Consider the following 16,318-nt stretch of genomic DNA (forward strand, 5'->3'; position numbering starts at 1 on the left):
GATGCCGGCCCTCAGAAGCGTCCTGTGGCCTTGTCATGCTCGGACAACGAGTTTCTGAGACACCCAAGGCTGGGGTCTGAGTCCCCTGCTCCTTCCACCTCCCTTGCTCGGGGAGGAAAGTGAGGTCACAGGGGACCTTCCTGCCACCTTCTGTCTCACCCTGAGCCTGCCTCTCAGAGAGGGAAAAACCCATGGGCCAGTTGCCACCGTGGCAGGTTCTAGAGAGTTCAATGGTGCGCAATGCACACTTCGCCCTGGTCATAGAGCTTGTTTTCAGGGAGGGAGCTAATCATCATACCAAAACCTTACACACAATAAAAGAAATCATAAATGTCCATTCTTGGGCTCTGGAGACAAGGTATGTGATGTTGAGAGTATATAGAGACTATATGTAGGTTCAGCCAGGAGTCGGGAGAGGTTTTTTGAGGAGGTGAGGTATAAGGTGAAATTCAAGTGTCGAGAGAGGAGTTAAGTGGGTAAGGAGAGCATTCCAGGCAAAGGACACCACGTGTGCTACTTGTGCCCAGAATTGTAAGAGTTCCGTGTGCTTAAAAATTGGATTCAGGGAATGGAACCCCTGGATGGCAGGTGGGGGGGAGGGGCGGGCGGGCTTTGCCCATTGGGAATCTCCAAATGGTCCGTGTAATAATCTGTGTTTCCCAACACATTTGACCATGAGAAATGCTGTTGAAAAGTGACTCGATCCGATCCCAATATGAGGACACTGTCTTTGAGGGCCTGCGGCCAGGTCAGCCTGGGATAAGACTAGACATAGGGATTCCCTGTTAATAGGTCATTACAAGGAGCCCATCAGTGATCAGATCTGCTGCAGACTTCAGTGGCTGTCCTGGGTACAGGACGGGGAAGATGCTCCAGAGTTGGAGTCTCACCCTCTGTCCCCACCCTGAGCCCATTTTTCTTCTCTCCCTGGTTCCTGCCTGGAGATTTCCACATCCTTGGAATATCTCAGGCTCAGACTCAGCACCCCGAGAGGCCTGGACGGGGGCTAAGCACACATGCCATTGAACAGGACAGTGTCACCAGGGTAAATACACCAGTGTGAAAGCCTTCACTTGTGTCCACCAAACAATGACACTAGTGAGAGATGGAGAAGAGGGAAGGGGAGGGAATGCCTCCTCTCTCTCCGCCTACTGATTCCATAATGACCATTTAACAAACATCACGTACTGGACAAAACACGGGATGACTGTACGGGAGACAGACTGAGCCGGGTAGACTTCTGTGTGGCATTAATTCTCCCGATAACTTGCTCCTAGATAAGCCTTTGGAGAGGGTTGACTCCAGCCAGCTGGGTTTAGGAAAAGCATACTGGCCTGGAGTGGGAGGCTCCTGGGTCAGCCGTGCACTCCCGGGAAAGTTACCCAGGCTCGGCACCTGTGTTTCACTCTGTGTAGAAGAGAGGCAACTCCCCCCCACCCCCGCCCCACATGAGGTTTCAGGGAGGCACCACGCTCCTGGCACCCAAAAGACCTTGCACGTGGTGGCTTTTGTTCTTATCGTCTCTCTTCCCCACCAGAACTCAACCATGTGATTTTGGTCCAATTTTTTCCAAGCCAAACATCATACTCCCTCACCCCCAGCTCAGCATGTGCAATCGAGACCCACGACCAAACCTGGTATTTTTTTATTTAGGGAGTTTTCAGGAACAACCTGCCAGATAAGTCTTCAACTTTGAGGAGCTAAGCGTTTCTTTTTTCATGCTCAGAATTAATTGGACAAAGGCTCATATTTTTGGTTTGCCTCAAGCAGTGGGGTAGAGTAGGATTAGCCCCAGGTGTGTGACAAGGAAATCCAGGCTGTGTGGTCTGGTCCCTTGCCTGCCAACTGTGCAGGGCACTCAGCCCTTTTGAGCCTACTTCTCCTCCCCACCCCCACCCCCCGACCCTACAGTGAAGTGTGGCTGGTAACTCTCCCCTCCCAGGTTGCCAGGATTGCTGAGTGAGGTACAAAAGCAATTATAAACAGACATCGCTGCACCTCAGAGTGACTGCCTGCCCGAAGCTACTCAACCTCTTCTCTTAAAGAACTTGCAGACCCTCTTGGGAAACTGGCATTCCCACTGTCTCCTTCCACCTGTGACTACCCATCTGGCCTCTGGGATCCCCCAGCCAGCTGTTCCTGACCCAGCCGTTTGGCTCCAACTGTCCTGTGGTTAGAGCCGCAGGCCTGCTGTTCTGGGAAGTCTCTTTCTCAGGCTGGGTCTTCAGGGAGGGAGCTGAGCCCCATTTGGTGGGGAGAAGTCAGGGGGGTGGGGTGGGAGGGCCAGCCTGGGAGAAGTTGGGTGCATGATCTGTCGTGTTTTCAAATAACTCCACGTTCATGAAGCTAAAAATGTGGTCTGGCCTTACATGTGTGTGTGTGTGTGTGTGTGTGTGTTCCTGGTACATTTCCTTCTAATTTTTAAAACCATACGTAACATCAGGGACATTTAATCCATATGGTTCTGATTCCTTAACACTTAAATCATCCAAATGTTGTTTTGGAGAATCTATTTGCAAATCTCTTTACATAAGCTTTTAACTCCTTCTCTCTCCAGGGCATCCAGGTAGGGCCTTGGCCAGGCCTTCTCCTCTTCCAGTTCCCCACTCCCCACCCAAGCTGGCCGGAGACCTTGACCTTCTGCACTTTGGCACCAGCTGCTCAGAGCTGGGGGGACTGGTGGAAGGCACCCTAGAGTCCATACCCCAGCTCCATGACTTCCTGGCTGAGTCAGCAGCCTCCAGTTCACCTCATCAAACCCTTTTTCCTCCCCTGTAAAAAAGGATGCAAAATGCCTCAAAGTGTTGTTAGAGGAATTCAACCAGAAAATGTAGAAACTTGTAGCCCGGAGAACACGGTGTGGCTTCCTCGGACAAAGCCTTCCTGCATGCCACAGGGCTGTCCTAAGAGGTAGGAAGTGCTGAAATGCAGGGTCGTTCTCAAGGAATCTCGAGACAGTAGTGCCAGGTAGAGAAATGGAATCCAGAGAAGCAAAAGGGAATTCTGGCCATGGGAAGTGGGGATTGAGGCGAGGACGCAGAAGGGACTGTACTGGCCAGGAGGGTGGCGGTGAGCGGCCGATGTCAGGAGATGCAGGCCCCAGCCCTCAGGTGCAGCTCCATGCTTGCTGTCCACCCAGGGTGCTGGCAGGTAAGAGAAGGGCCTGCAGGGCCCAGAGGGGGCCACAAGGAAGGCCCACCCTCCCAGATCCCAGGGGGCTGGGTTTCACCCCTGGAAGCCACCACACCCGTCAGTCAGAGCAGCGGCTGCAAAGGCCCCTTCCCAGGTGCTCCCACCTACAGGCATAAGCCCAACTCCTTAGCCTGGAGCCAGGGCCCAGTGACCACGTACACACAGAGAATTCCCACTTTCTCCTCCCTCCCTCCCTTCAGACCATTCTCAAACACTGAATTCCCTTTTAAGCTTTTGTTTTTTCACCTATTTCCCCCGCCTTGGTGATCTTTTCTTGTTTTTTTCCATGAATAAACACCTACCTACCCACTCTTCAAAGTCCAACTCAAAAAAGTCACCTTTCCACGAAGCCTTTCTGGGAAGATTTGCACAGTGGGCCCTTCCTGTGCGCGTTTCCTGGTCTTGGTCTCACTGGGCCTTACTGGTCTGGGATGAACTCTTCAGGGCCAGTGTTGGGAGCTGGGGTGTGGGGATGGTGAAGAGTCACACCTTTCCAAGAGGCCCTCCTGTTCTGATCGAGACCTCCACGTCTGACTCACCCGCTTTCGGGAGAGGCAGACTGGAACGCAAAGATGGCACCCAGAGCTGCCAGCCATGAGGAGCCCAGGGAGGAAGGTGCAGATGGCCCGGTGCAGCCCAGCTCCTAGGGGCCTCCCATGGCAGGGCCCATCGGCCTGCTCTGACCAGGGCATCGCAGTGTCTGCACCCGTTGAGCAGGGCTTGTTTCCCTGGCAATCCCAGACGGAGTGAATCCCAGACAGCTGAATCTCTGGGATGGAAGAGCAGATGCTCAATCTAAAATTAGTCTGCTGACTGTGACTTCATCTAGGCTGCAGGAACTGATCTGCCTCTTACATCTGTCATTGTGTAGCAGAGGAGCCCCTGCCTCCCTGTCGAGGCTGAGTGGCGATATGACAGCCACAGCCAGGGGTCCAGCCCTCTGCAATCTAAAGAGCTTTTCTGCTCTTTACCTGGTCGATTCCCTACAAATCCCCTGAGAGCCTCCCGGCCCCTCTCCCCCTCAGGAGCGGGATGCATGTGACTTTGGCATTGAAGGCTTCCCCTAGGTGGTTAAATGACCTGTCCAACATCACCACCACCGGTAAGGGTCCAAGCAGGTCTGGCGCCCAACTCCAAATCCGGGCATCAAGAAGACAGAAACATAGAGTGATGCAGATGGGAACTGAGGAGAATGGCAGTCAAGGAAAACCTCTTCCCCGCTGCTCTTTGGTTGCTGTTCCTGCCTCTGTTCAGACGTCCTGGACCCTCCGTTGCCTGCTGAGATGGTTCTGCTTTGGGGGAAGAGTGGTATCTGTGGGAGGCCTACCATGGGGGCCAAGCCCCCGCCATGATCTTCACTTGTTTCTCCTGAAACTACGGTTCTCACTATCGCCTACAGGCCCAGGGAATTTGCCTGATACACTCTCATCTCAGGGTGCTTGCACTGGCTGTCCTCTGCTATAAAGATCTTTCTCCAAAATCTGTGTTACTCAACTTTTCATCTGCTGCAAGTCTTTGCTCAAACGCCACGCCTTCTCAGTGAGCCCGACAGTAACTACCCTATTTGAGTTTGTGACCTGCCTCCCCCACCCCTGCTTTCCTTATTCTCTTACTCTATTTCACTTTATATTTCTAGCATATACATTTCCTTCTAAGATGTTATATAATTCATATATATATATATTTTTTCTCATTATCTGTGTCCTCCCTCCAGAATGTAAGCTCCACAAGGACAGGGACTTTTGTTCACTGATGTACTTCCCTAGGCCCCCAGAATGGGGCCTGGGCTGTCGTAGGGGTTCACTGACCATTGTTAGAGAACGTCTGTGTCCAGGTGAGGCAGAGGCACCTGGACTCGGGGAAGTGCCCTTTCTTGGCCCTTTTGGAGGCGAGTCCCTGCTATTGAGACCCCCCGTAGGTCCTCTTTGGGCCTTCGTTTTCTCATCTGGTAACTGGGGCCAACAGTCCCTGTTCTTGGAGCTAACATGAGGGTACATGTGTGACCCCAAACTACGAAGGGCTACCCAAATAAGTGTGAGATATCTGTTTGTTCAGTCAGCATCACTGAGTACCTACTGAGTGCTAGGCTCCCTACTGAGTGCCAGGGGTCCACAGAGGAGTGACAGCTTGTGCCCACCTGCAAAGAGGCTCTCCCAGGTTGAGTGGGGCCAGCTCCAGAGAGGATGTGAAACATCCCTATTCACTGTGTAGGGTCGGTCATTGGACAAGCGGGACTCCAATAAGGAATGTGAGACACTCCTGAGATCTGGGGGGATTCATTCCTTAGCCCTCTGTACTAGTCAGTGTCTCCAGAGGAATAGAGCCAATTAGATAGGTGGATGATGGATGGATGGATGATTGATAGATAGATAGATTTATATCCACATATCCTGTTTGCATGCATGCATGTGTACAAAGAGGAAAGAGGGAGACTTGCTGTAAGGAAGTGGCTCACATGATTACGGAGTCTGAGAAGGCCCCAAATCTGCAGCTGACAATCTGGGGACCCACAAGAGCCAGCGGTGTTGCTCTGGTCTGAGTCCAGGACCTGAGAGGCAGGAGAGCCAGTGGAGTGAGTTCCAGGCTGAAAGCCCATAGGCTTGAGATGCAGAAACAGCTGATGTTTCAGTCTGAGTGTAAAGGCTGGAAAAAAAGCTGTTGCAGCTCAACAGTCAGGCTGAGGAGCCCCCTCTTACTCTGCTTTTCTGTTTGATTCAGGTCTTCAGCAGATTGCACGAGGCCCACCTCATCAGGGAGGGCTATCTGCCTTACCCAGGCTACCAATCTGAGTGCTAATCTTGTCAGAAACACCCTTGAAGACACACCCAGAATAACATGTGGCCAAATATCTGGGCACCCTGCGGCTCAGTCAATTGGATACATAAAATTAAACACCACACCCTCTGCCCCACCCCCAAACTGCTGTAGATCCTTTACCACCAAGCCCAGACCCAGCTGCCATCCATGTGCCCACATTTCCCTCCCCAGGTCCCCAGCTCTTCCGGTCAGCCACCCTCTCCTCTGCTCCAAAGCCCCTCTGACCCAGCCCTTCCCAAGCGGTACCCACTAGGTGCCCCAGGATGCTTGCTGGGGTTGAGGAGCCAGTAGAGGACCTAAGCAGGAGGCCCTGGAGGAGACAGCCCTCAGAGGGCTGGTTTTCAGGCTGGAAAAAGCATGGCTGACTGCACTCAGTGCCTGGGGTTCTTCAGGGGTCACTGGGAGCTTTCTGTGCACTCCAGGTGGAGTGACAGGGGCTACTGTGTTCCCGGCTATGGGAAGCGCAGGAGAAAGCCTTCCAGGTGCTCTGGAAGAACACCTACTAGGTGCCAGGCACAGACCCTCAGATCTCTCCCAACCTAGTGGGGGGCATCAGACACGAATACTTTACTGTCATGTGGTTAACGCTCCGATGACGTATGCCAAGCAAGTTACAGGAACATTGAGAAGGATTTGGTTCCAAATGCTTTCCACTGGGGGGGGGGGGTCATAAATAAGGAAGAAAAGCAGGACATTTGAAGGAGACCTTACAGAATGAGTCACAACATAGTCAAGGAGAGTTACTAGAGGAGCTGAAGGGAAGGGTTTCCAGGTGGAAGGAACAGCATGAGCGAAGGCATGGAATATGAAAATTTATATTGTACCGAGGGAACTAGCTGGCGACCCTGCCCAGGCCGGCCCTCCTTGCAGGCCGATCTAAAGCCGAAGGATGGAAGATTGATGACCTCATCTTCCACCCGGAGAGATGAGAAAGTCTGTAAGGGAGTGAGCCTGAGAAGGGTTGGAGCCAGACCACTCCCGATTTCCTTTCTGTTGTTAGATGGGGGCTCCAAAAGGGAGCCTGCCCGCCAAGCCCACCCCTTCCCATGTTCACCCTTTTTCTGTATCTTCTGCGTCATTCTTTTCTTTCATTCACTGTTATCACAGTAATTTTCCAAGTGTGCGCATCCTCTTGGCAACGAGGCTGTCTGATGCACAGGCCCCAGTGTGCCTCGCTGGTCTTGCTCAGGACCCCTGCCCAACAGCCCCTTGCCCTGGGCTGACCACATGGGTGATAGCAATACTGGCAAATCAAAGTCACACAAAGGAAAAGGGTTTTAAGGCCATCCCAGAATTTCCCTCTCCCTCTTGCTGCTCCCAAAGCTCTCTTTCTTGTCATACCTATTACTGTTTTTCTTGTCTAATGTTTATGTGATGAAATTCTCACTCTCCCCTGCATCAGAGGCTCTCACAAGAGCACGAGTGAAGTTGGGGGGCTTCCTTTATCGAGCATCTACTATATGCCAACTTCTATTCTTCATACTTAAGTGCATTTTTCTCCTTTAATTTTATTGGCCCGCATTTAATCTTCACAGTCCTCCCCTGAGATGTGTTCTCCTCATTCTACAGCTGTGAAAACCGAGGCTCAGAGAAGTTAGGTGGCTGACGAGAGCCAGAGCTGGGACTTGCCCCCAGACTGTCTCGGCCCAGGCCCTGGAAGTTGATTCTGTCTGCAGCACCTCCCATCGGCAAGCACGAAACCATGAGCAGAGTCAACATTTGTTGTTATTGATGATCTTGCAAGCTGGTCCCTTGGGGTAGAGGAAACCTGTTCTCACAGCTGCCAGGGAAGTGCGCGTCTTCTGATTTTCTGGAAGCAAAGGCCCCGCCCTCCCCACCTGGGGCCCAAAGGCTCTGCGGGAGTCCCCAGAAATGCTGGTAAAAAGCCAGAATGAGGCAGACACAGGGCTTGGACTGAGCCAAAGCCTCCGTCTGAAGTGTAGGAATAGAGGATGCTTTTGTCATTTGGGGGAAACCAGTCAATGGGCTTGAGGCCAACTGGCCTCTTGTAACTGTTTACTAGACAGGAAGACCAGAGAAGCAGAAGTCTCTCCTTAACATACTCTGAATACCTGTGAGGTTCCCAGCACTGAGCAAGCTGTGGTTGTGCACAGAGCTTCAGAATCTACAGGAACAACAGATACACGAGTATAGGCTACACACCGTGGGACACAAGCCAGGACAGTCTGTACGAAGAGCCGGAGATGCATGGAGAAGGAAGCAGACCGGGCCACCTGGGGGACCAGGGAGGTCTTCATATGGGAAGTGGCCTCCCAGCTGACCTGGAAGGCTGAATGGAGCCAGCCAAGCAGACATGAGTAACGGGAACAGTATAGGAAACTGCATGTGCAAAATGCACTTGGCAGGCTCAGAAACAGTGAGTGATTCTGTGTGGTGGGAGCATTGGGTGGATAGGGATGGTGCAGAGAAAGGGAAGCTTAGATAGGTAAGCAGAGGCTCAGTTGCAGACTGCACTGATAGATGGGATAGTTTAGCTGGGCGGGGAATGAGCTGATTTTGTTTGGGCGAGTTCCACCTCTGTGGAGAATGGATTGGAGGGACAGGGGACCAAGGAGAAGGCTGTTGTAACTGGGAGATGATGGCTGCAGGCTTGGGATGTGGGCGCCCCCATTAACAAAGACAAACAGTAGGAGAGGAACAGGATTCTGGGTCACAACATGGGGAACAAAGTAACAATTGATGTTGAGTACCTGCTAGATGCTGGGTAATCCCTCAAGGACTCAATGGCCATATCTTGCCAAATCTTCATAGCAGCCCTTTGAGATGAAGAAGCCAAGATCAGTGACACCACGTAACATGACCAAGGTCACACAGTGAGTGTGGGGCTGGGATCTGAACCCAGCCTCCTGTGGCTCCAAGGCCCACACCGTTACCCACAGCATCAGGTTGACGTGAGTTAAGGGTAAAGTAGCACCAGACTGAGTCAGGAAGCCAGAAACACAGCCCTCAATCTGGGGAGAGAGGTTGGAGCTGAGACCTTGCCTTCCCGCCCTGCTGCAGAGGTAAACTCCATAAACCGGACGAGTCCCAGGCCTCTGTCCCAGGAGAGAAATAGCTGCCTCCGTGAGAAATGAAGTGGCATGTGTGCAACAGGTCTATTGGGAGAGTACCCACCACACACACACACACACACATAGTGCACACTCACAAATAGTAAAACAACAGCATGCATCCAAGCCCAGGAAATCAGGCATGGGAGGTAGGGCGGAGCGGGGGGCTGGGAGGAGTGGCTGGTAAGTAAGTACAAGATTTAAGCAAGTAACCTGGAGGCCCTGCTGTGTGGGTTGCTTAGCACCTTCTTTAAAGCTCTCCCGAGACCACTCTGGCAGTCCCCAGTTCCTTAGGAAGGACAGCGCATCCCCAAACTGGATCTGTGATTTAGTTGGTGGGAGCTAGAAACAAATTTTCCTAGACAGACAGCCTCCTAGACGACAGATCAGATGCCAGCCCTGCCCTCGGCTCTAATCTTTCTTATCCTGTAAAGTCTCTACAGCGGGATGTTGGCTGTAGAGCAAAACCAAGCCCGATGTGTGTGTGTGTTTCCATGGAAACAAGCATTCAGCAATTACCCAATTAGCCTGGGACACCTGGACCACAGACTGTCTCTCTGAACTGGAGCCCCAGAAGTAGAATGAATCTTATCTCCCACCTTGTGAGTGTGCCCTCTGCCGCGTTCCATGCCTGGCTCAGAGCAGCGAGGCTCTGTAGTTGCTCTGGGATAATCCGTTTACCTGCCGGTCTCCATCCTGGCCTGGGGCTCGCAGACCACAGGTTTGTGTGCTGCATGTTCTCGGAACAGGGAAGGGGCCTGATTCATGTGTGAGGAATGAAGGAATGTAGGGAGGCCCCCAGGGCCAAGCTCTGGGAATTTCTCAAGCCCTGGCCCAGTTATATGCAGGGGATGGGCTGATAGGAAGCAACTAGGACCTGGCACCGCCCGCTTTCCCACCGGGGCCCCTCCAGCTGCTGGGTGGGAAAGGTGCCCTGGGCCCAGGGGAGGGGTGACGGCTCACGAACAGCGTCAGGCTCAGGCTGTTAGCCTGGAGGTGGGACTGCCAGCTTCCACTCTGTGCCCCTGAGTCTGAAGCTGGGGTCCTAAGACCTGCTGGCCTCCAGTGAGAACTGGCACCAGAATGGGGTTGGAGGCTGAGTCTCAAGGTGGACACAGCTTTGGTTGTGGAAGGAGCTGGGCAAAGGCTCCTGTGCTCACATGGGCACAGATTGATAGGGCCTGTGTGGCTGGAGGATCTCTGTAGGGTTTAGGGGAATCCAGTGTGATCGAGTCTGGCACAGTGTCAGAGCTTGATAAATTGCACTTCACTTCATCTGTTCCCTCCCTCCTTGCTGTGGCCAGTTCAGGACAGTGAGTTTGGGGGTGGGGACGCACCAGGCTGCCTGAATGGGGTTGCATAGGACTTTGCCACAAGAGGGGGGGGGAGACAATCCCAAGCCACAGAAAGTGGGGACAAAGGAACAGCCCAAGGAATGAGTCTTGGCAGGGAGGCTATCCAGGGAATGCCCCTTGGCCCGGGTTCCTGAGTGTTCATCCAATCTTGTCTGGCAGAAAATGCGGCCCTCCATCCCAGGCCCTCAGCAGGCCTTTGAGAACCTCTGCCAGAGCTCCGAGTTGGACCATCCTGCCTCTCCTGTGGTTAGTGTTTCATTTGGCCCCCCCAGGATCATTCATTTACTTAACAAATGTTCGTGAACTCATCAGTCCAGGCGGGAGAGAAGAGCTAAGGAAGTTCAACTCCCAGTCTGAGAGAAGGGCGGTCTCTCCCAGCTGATTGCAATTTGGGGTGATGAGCGTGTCTCTGGAGGCAGGAACTACTGAGCTGTTTGTGGCGGAAGAGGAAGGTGAGGAACCCTTTGGCAGTTCCATGACCGCCCCTTGGAGCCTGGGGAGGAAACTCATCCTGGGGCAGGAGTGTGGCTGTCATCTGAGCCCTTGTACAAACGACAGAAAGTCACCCCTCAGGGCATACGAATTATAACAGGACACCCACTTTCTCCTGCCTGGAGCTGCTCCCAGCCAGGCACAGTAAGCAGAACAGTGGGGGCGAGGCAAGGTGGGAGTGCAGTGAGGGGCACGGACCTGCCCCAGGTTTCACCCTGACCCAGTTGCCCTAATCAAGGGAAGGGCCTGTATCAAGAGCAGGCTTGATTTGGGGTGTGAAGAGCAGCAGGCATGTATTAGATAGAAGAAGAGTCTATGCACAGACCCCACGGAGTAAAAGCTGGTGCCAGGTTGTGTGGGGGCGAGGCAGCTGGGCAGAGGGCACACAGACGGCTGAGCTGCAAGAGATGCAGCTGGTCAGTGGGGCCTCGCATGCCAGATCAGGGAGTGTGTCCTTCTCTTTGGGGCTTTGTCAGAAAGAGGATGATGACCCAGGGAGAGCTGGGATTGGGCTCTGAAGGAAGAAGGGAGAATGGGGAGGTGGTGGTCAGCAGAACAACTGGAGGCTTGGCAACTGGCCAGTGTGCAACTGTGCACACGAATATGCGGCCCCTGTCCAGCCACAGTTACACTTCCCACCTCTCCCTGCAAGCCCCAGAGCTACAGCTTCCTCCTCCAGCACCTAGGAGTGTGGCGACCCCAGGGAAGTCGGGGTTCACTCCATTGAAGCATCAATCTGGAAGGGGTTTATTTGCTCTGACTTAGCTTTGGGGGAAGGAGAAGGCTCTGCTGGAAGCTGTTTTACAGAGAAAGCACAGAAATCTCCAGGGCCACTAGCCATGTGCCCTGGGCCCAGATGGCCTCTGGTCAGAGGGAACCCACTTCCTGTGACAGGCATGGCCTTGAATTTGAGGCCATCACTTTGGAGCCAGAGGAAGCCCAGGGCCTCCAAGAAACCTTAGAAGCCCTTGTCAGCATAGTGGTCAGTCACTCTGTGGGTCCTTGAACTTTCCTGACCGGCAGGGGGAGTGGCACCCTGGGCACTTAGTTTGCCTAAGTCTATTCCTGACTTTGGCTCCAGGCCCCATTACCTCCTGAGGCTGTTACAGGCCAGCAGAGGCCAGCCCTGGAGTCAGCCAAAGCCAGGGTCAGCTCTGGTTCTGCAGAGACCTGACCTCGGGCAAATCACCTGACATACCTAAGTAAGCCTCAGTGTAAGAATCTCTACAGAACAGTTCCATTCTGCTCTCTAAAGAGGCAAGCGGATGGGGTCTCGAGTGGGGCTGGCCCAAGTATGCAAGCTTGTGTGACTCAGGTCTCAAGACCTGGGATCCGGCAGCTTTTGGTAAACTCAGGCCAATGGGAAGCCCCGGGTTGCCCCCCACCCCCACCCTCTAAGCTGGAGCCTAGGGAAGCCCAGCCTGGCCTGCCCGGCCCAGTGCTCATTAAAGCGAATTCCCGCCTTGGGTGTCGAGAGCTTCCTGGAGCGGAGCTGGCACCGGGAGCAAAGCGGAGAGCACGCACTTTGGAGACACCGATGGACACCCGCAGGGCCTGGGTGCGGCCAAGGCGGGGCTCCGCGAGGCAGGGCCTCAGCGGCTGCAGCGACCGGGGCTTCCCTGATTGCCCTCCCTGGAGAGCTGGGGAGGAAATGACAGCGCGGGAGCTCGGGCGGAGGAGAAGGGAGGGGCGGCGCCCAGAATGACACGGCCTGTCACCAGGGAGGCTGCAGCACAGACCCTCCGGGCCCAAGGCTGCCCGGAGTCGGGGATTCCCCAAATAGCAGACCCTCCCCCAGCTGCTGCGGGTCCGCAGCGCCCAGGCCCATCGAGACCCCAGCGTGCAGCGACCATAGAGCAGCTGGCAACTAGGCGAGGCTTGCGAGGGTCGATCAGGAGGAGAGGCGCCCCAGGCGTGCGGGCGCCGGGGTCCCCGGGGCTGGGCAACAGGAAACTCTAGGGAGTGAATGGAAAGAAGTGGGTGGTCCGGCCCCTTCGACTTCCCCTGACATCACTGCCCAAATAAGGAGCTTCCAAGCGGCCGCGGGGCGGCCCAGAGCCGCGCCCGCCGCCGGCGCCAGCCCGCCCCGCGCCCACCGTGCGCCGCGTGGGCCGCCAGCTAGCGCCCGGGGCACCGCCGGGCGGAGCCGAGCCGGGCGGAGCCGAGAGAGCGAGAGGGCGCAGCAGAGTCGCGCGCGGAGGCCGGGCGCGCAGCCCAGCGCAGCCCAGTCGAGCGCAGCGCAGTCCAGCCCAGAGCCGCGGAGCAGCGGCCGCCCGCAGGTAAGCAGTGAGCGCCGGCGCACCGCGCCTCCGCAGCGGCCTGACAGCCCCGGGAGCCCGGCACCTCCAAGTAGACAAGCAGCCCTGGCTGGGGCGGCAGCGGAGGGACCGGCAGGAGCTGGGCGGGAGGGCGAGGACGCGAGTGCTGGAGCGTGTCGGTGCCAACTCCCGGGACCTCCGGGACTCCTCCAGAGCCTGGGGTTGGCTGGTGCACCCACTTTCCGCCTGTGTTTCCCACGCTCCTTGGGCTACCGTCCTGGGGTGTGACACTAGCATCCCCGTGTTAACACTTCTCTCGAGGCACTCACACCTGGCACATCCCCACTTACTGTTGGCGTGCACAAGCCTCCCGAGAGCAGACCCTCAACCGCCACTCCTCCCAGGCCTCACAGTCCCCTACACCGTGGGACACAGCACGCTGGTGGGAACTGCTGAATGGGTTTGGCAGCCCTGACCGTGCTTCCCCCTGGAGGTGGCAGTTTCAGACTGTCAGAGCCACCAACCTTGGGCTCCTTGGACTTACTGGGAGTGAGGTAAACTAGCAGTGCTCCCGTTCTTCCCGCCCCACCCCTCCTTGCAGAATGGCACCTGGTACCGGGGGTCCAGCCTAGGGGCGCTGTACCTGGCTGGCACGGTTGGGAGGGTGTGGTGACTGACAGGAAGCTACTCCCAGCCTCCCAGCCTGGGTGTTTCCAGGGCAGCTGCTACTCCACTGGCATTTCTCTGAGCACCCTCCCCTGCCCTTCCCACACCCAGTGCAGGGTGCCTAGGCTCTGGCGGGAGCGATGGAGACTGCAGCACAAATGCAGGTGTCCTCAGCCTCAGCGTCTTTCAGGGGCTCAGCTCAGTGCCAGAAATTGCTTATATCTATAAAACATATCATGTATTTATTGACAGTTTGATCGAAGACACGGGAAACTGACCAAAGCAAATTATGGGCCCATCATGCGGTGGCTCTGGGCAGATTCCTTCATTTCTTTCAGGCTGTTTTATCATCTGAAAGTGGGATGAGGGTCTTCAGGGCAACGTTTCAGGGAAACTCAGGCTCGTGTAAGTGAAACTGCTTAGTAAGTGTGCAGCCCTGTGCACACGCCAGTTGCTGTGGTTTCGGTGCTTTGGGGCTGGTACTTGCCTTGGCTCTGCTCTGTGACTTAAGGAGATCGAACACCACTTCCGTCCAGTCATGTGCTAGAAAAAGGGCCTGCAATCGGATTCCCCAAAGTGTGTTCTGTGGAGCATTAGTTCTGAAGGCTGTGCCACGAGTTAAGGTTTCCCTGTTCTAGTTAGTCTGGCAAATTCTGCAAGCTCCCTGTTATGCTTTTGGCCAATCGCAGTCAATATTGGCAATTTACAGGCTGTGAGAAGTACTCAATAAAGAACACACTTGCCTTTGTCAAGCCCAACATTCCCCTATGACCCTGCCTCTTTTCGAGTTGCACGAGCTTGCTCTTCCAGGAAACTGCTCCGGGGGCTGCCGGTGGTGTGGAGCTGCAAGCAATCGTTGAGGGCTCAGCTGTAACTGCCTTTTTAATGAAGAGTGGGCAGAGCCCAGAGAAGCTGAGTAGGTTCACATGAGATCACGTAGTTAAACAGTGACCCAAAGACACCCAGTAGCTAGTGGTAGATCAGGGACCAGGACCCAGGTCCTCACCTACTGCTCCCACCCGTCAGCAGCGTTCGGAAGTTGAGAATTCTCTTCTTGGAACCAGCCTTGCTGCTTTGTGAGGACATTCTGCAGAATGATCTGACAAACGTAGGAATCCGAATGGTTTCTTGTTGAATGGATTCCATGGCGACCGGGTACCCACCATGTGCCACTTATTGCGGGGACTTTGGCACGTGCAGTTCAACCAAATGTGGAATCTGTGCTGAAGAGTAATGGTAGCGGCGTCATCACAGACACAAACATCCACACAGGTGGACTCTGACACACTCACACACCTGCCTCTACACACAACTGCCTCTCTCCCTACATTCTCACATGTGTCCACACACCCCGTCCTGTGCACTCATTCGCACACATGCTCCTCCATATGCATACGTGCTCGCTCCACTGCCCCTGTGTGCACACATCTAATCCTCTTCACCCTCTCTCACACACTCGCCTCACCTGTTGTGCTCCAGGCTGCAGCCAGGAGGCACTCATGGCAATGCGCATGTCCCCTGTCCCCAGGTCCACAGAGCTTGTGCCTGGCACCAGCTCCCAGAGATGAGCACTGAGCATGTGGGAAACACCTGCAGGTCCAACCCGAGGTTTGCACTACCTCAGTGTTTCCCCATTTCTCCTCTTTTATGCCTTACCTGTCCCCCTGCCTTTTTTGGTCAGCTGTTGTTTGATCACATGTGATATGACTGCTACAGCGCTGGCTTCTACCGTGTTGTTTGTTTCAAACAACCATCCGGGCTCTGTCAGGGCAGGGGCTTGGTCTCCTTTGTGTGGTTGGAATGAATCCCCAGTGCCTAGCAGAACGCCTGGCCTGGAGGAGAGGTGCACTAGCATTTATTGAATGAGTGAGTGAGTGACTGCTGGCTTCTAGGATGTCTGTGACCCAGGCAAGCATCCAAGGAGATTCGCTGCACATGTTTGTGGAGTATCTGCTGGGTCCTAGACACCTTTCTGGGGATTCTAGCAATCAAAGCTTTTTAATCCTCTGTTCACGGAGCTTGCATTCCAGTGGGAAGGGAAAGCATGAATAGCAATGGACAAGATAATGGTAATGTCACACACTATGAAGAAACTCAAACAAGGCAGTGTGAACGTTAGTGAGGAATAGGGGGAGCTAAAGATGGGGCCTGTGGAGTTCTCTCTAATGAGTTGACATTGATCCTGAGACCTGAATAATAAAAACATGCAAAGATTTGGAGAAAAGAGTATTCCTCGCAGAAGCAGGTAGGAAGACCCTGGGGCTGGACGGAGCTGGGCTGAGGGCATGTAGAGGCCATACGTGCAGTTCACTGCTGATTCCCTTACCAGTGTCCTTTGGCGGTGGGGCGAGCACTGGTGTTTAACCTGGGACCTAATTACCTTCGTGGTTCAGCCACCAAAGCCAGACCGAGTACATCTGGGTTTGGAGGGGGCTGGGCTGCCTCTGCTACCTCACAGGGCTGTCCT

At 54.5% G+C, this 16,318-nt stretch overlaps 1 protein-coding gene across 3 annotated transcripts in view; it reads left to right on the plus strand.

Moving 5' to 3' along the window:
• The window catches only part of HIVEP3 (HIVEP zinc finger 3), a 420,543-nt gene that overhangs the window by 295,121 nt on the left and 109,104 nt on the right, over positions 1-16,318 (plus strand). The window contains exon 1 of one of the 3 annotated variants that reach the window (XM_037149294.2): positions 12,690-13,206. The exons of the other annotated variants lie outside the window; for them this stretch is intronic. The gene's annotated coding sequence lies outside the window, so the exon portion shown is untranslated. Of the gene's footprint in view, positions 1-12,689; positions 13,207-16,318 lie in introns of those variants that run through there. 3 annotated transcript variants of the gene reach the window in all.

This window comes from Artibeus jamaicensis, unplaced genomic scaffold, assembly GCF_021234435.1.
Source record: "Artibeus jamaicensis isolate MK-2021 breed Jamaican fruit bat unplaced genomic scaffold, CSHL_Jam_final scaffold_847, whole genome shotgun sequence".
Taxonomy (NCBI): Eukaryota; Metazoa; Chordata; class Mammalia; order Chiroptera; family Phyllostomidae; genus Artibeus; species Artibeus jamaicensis.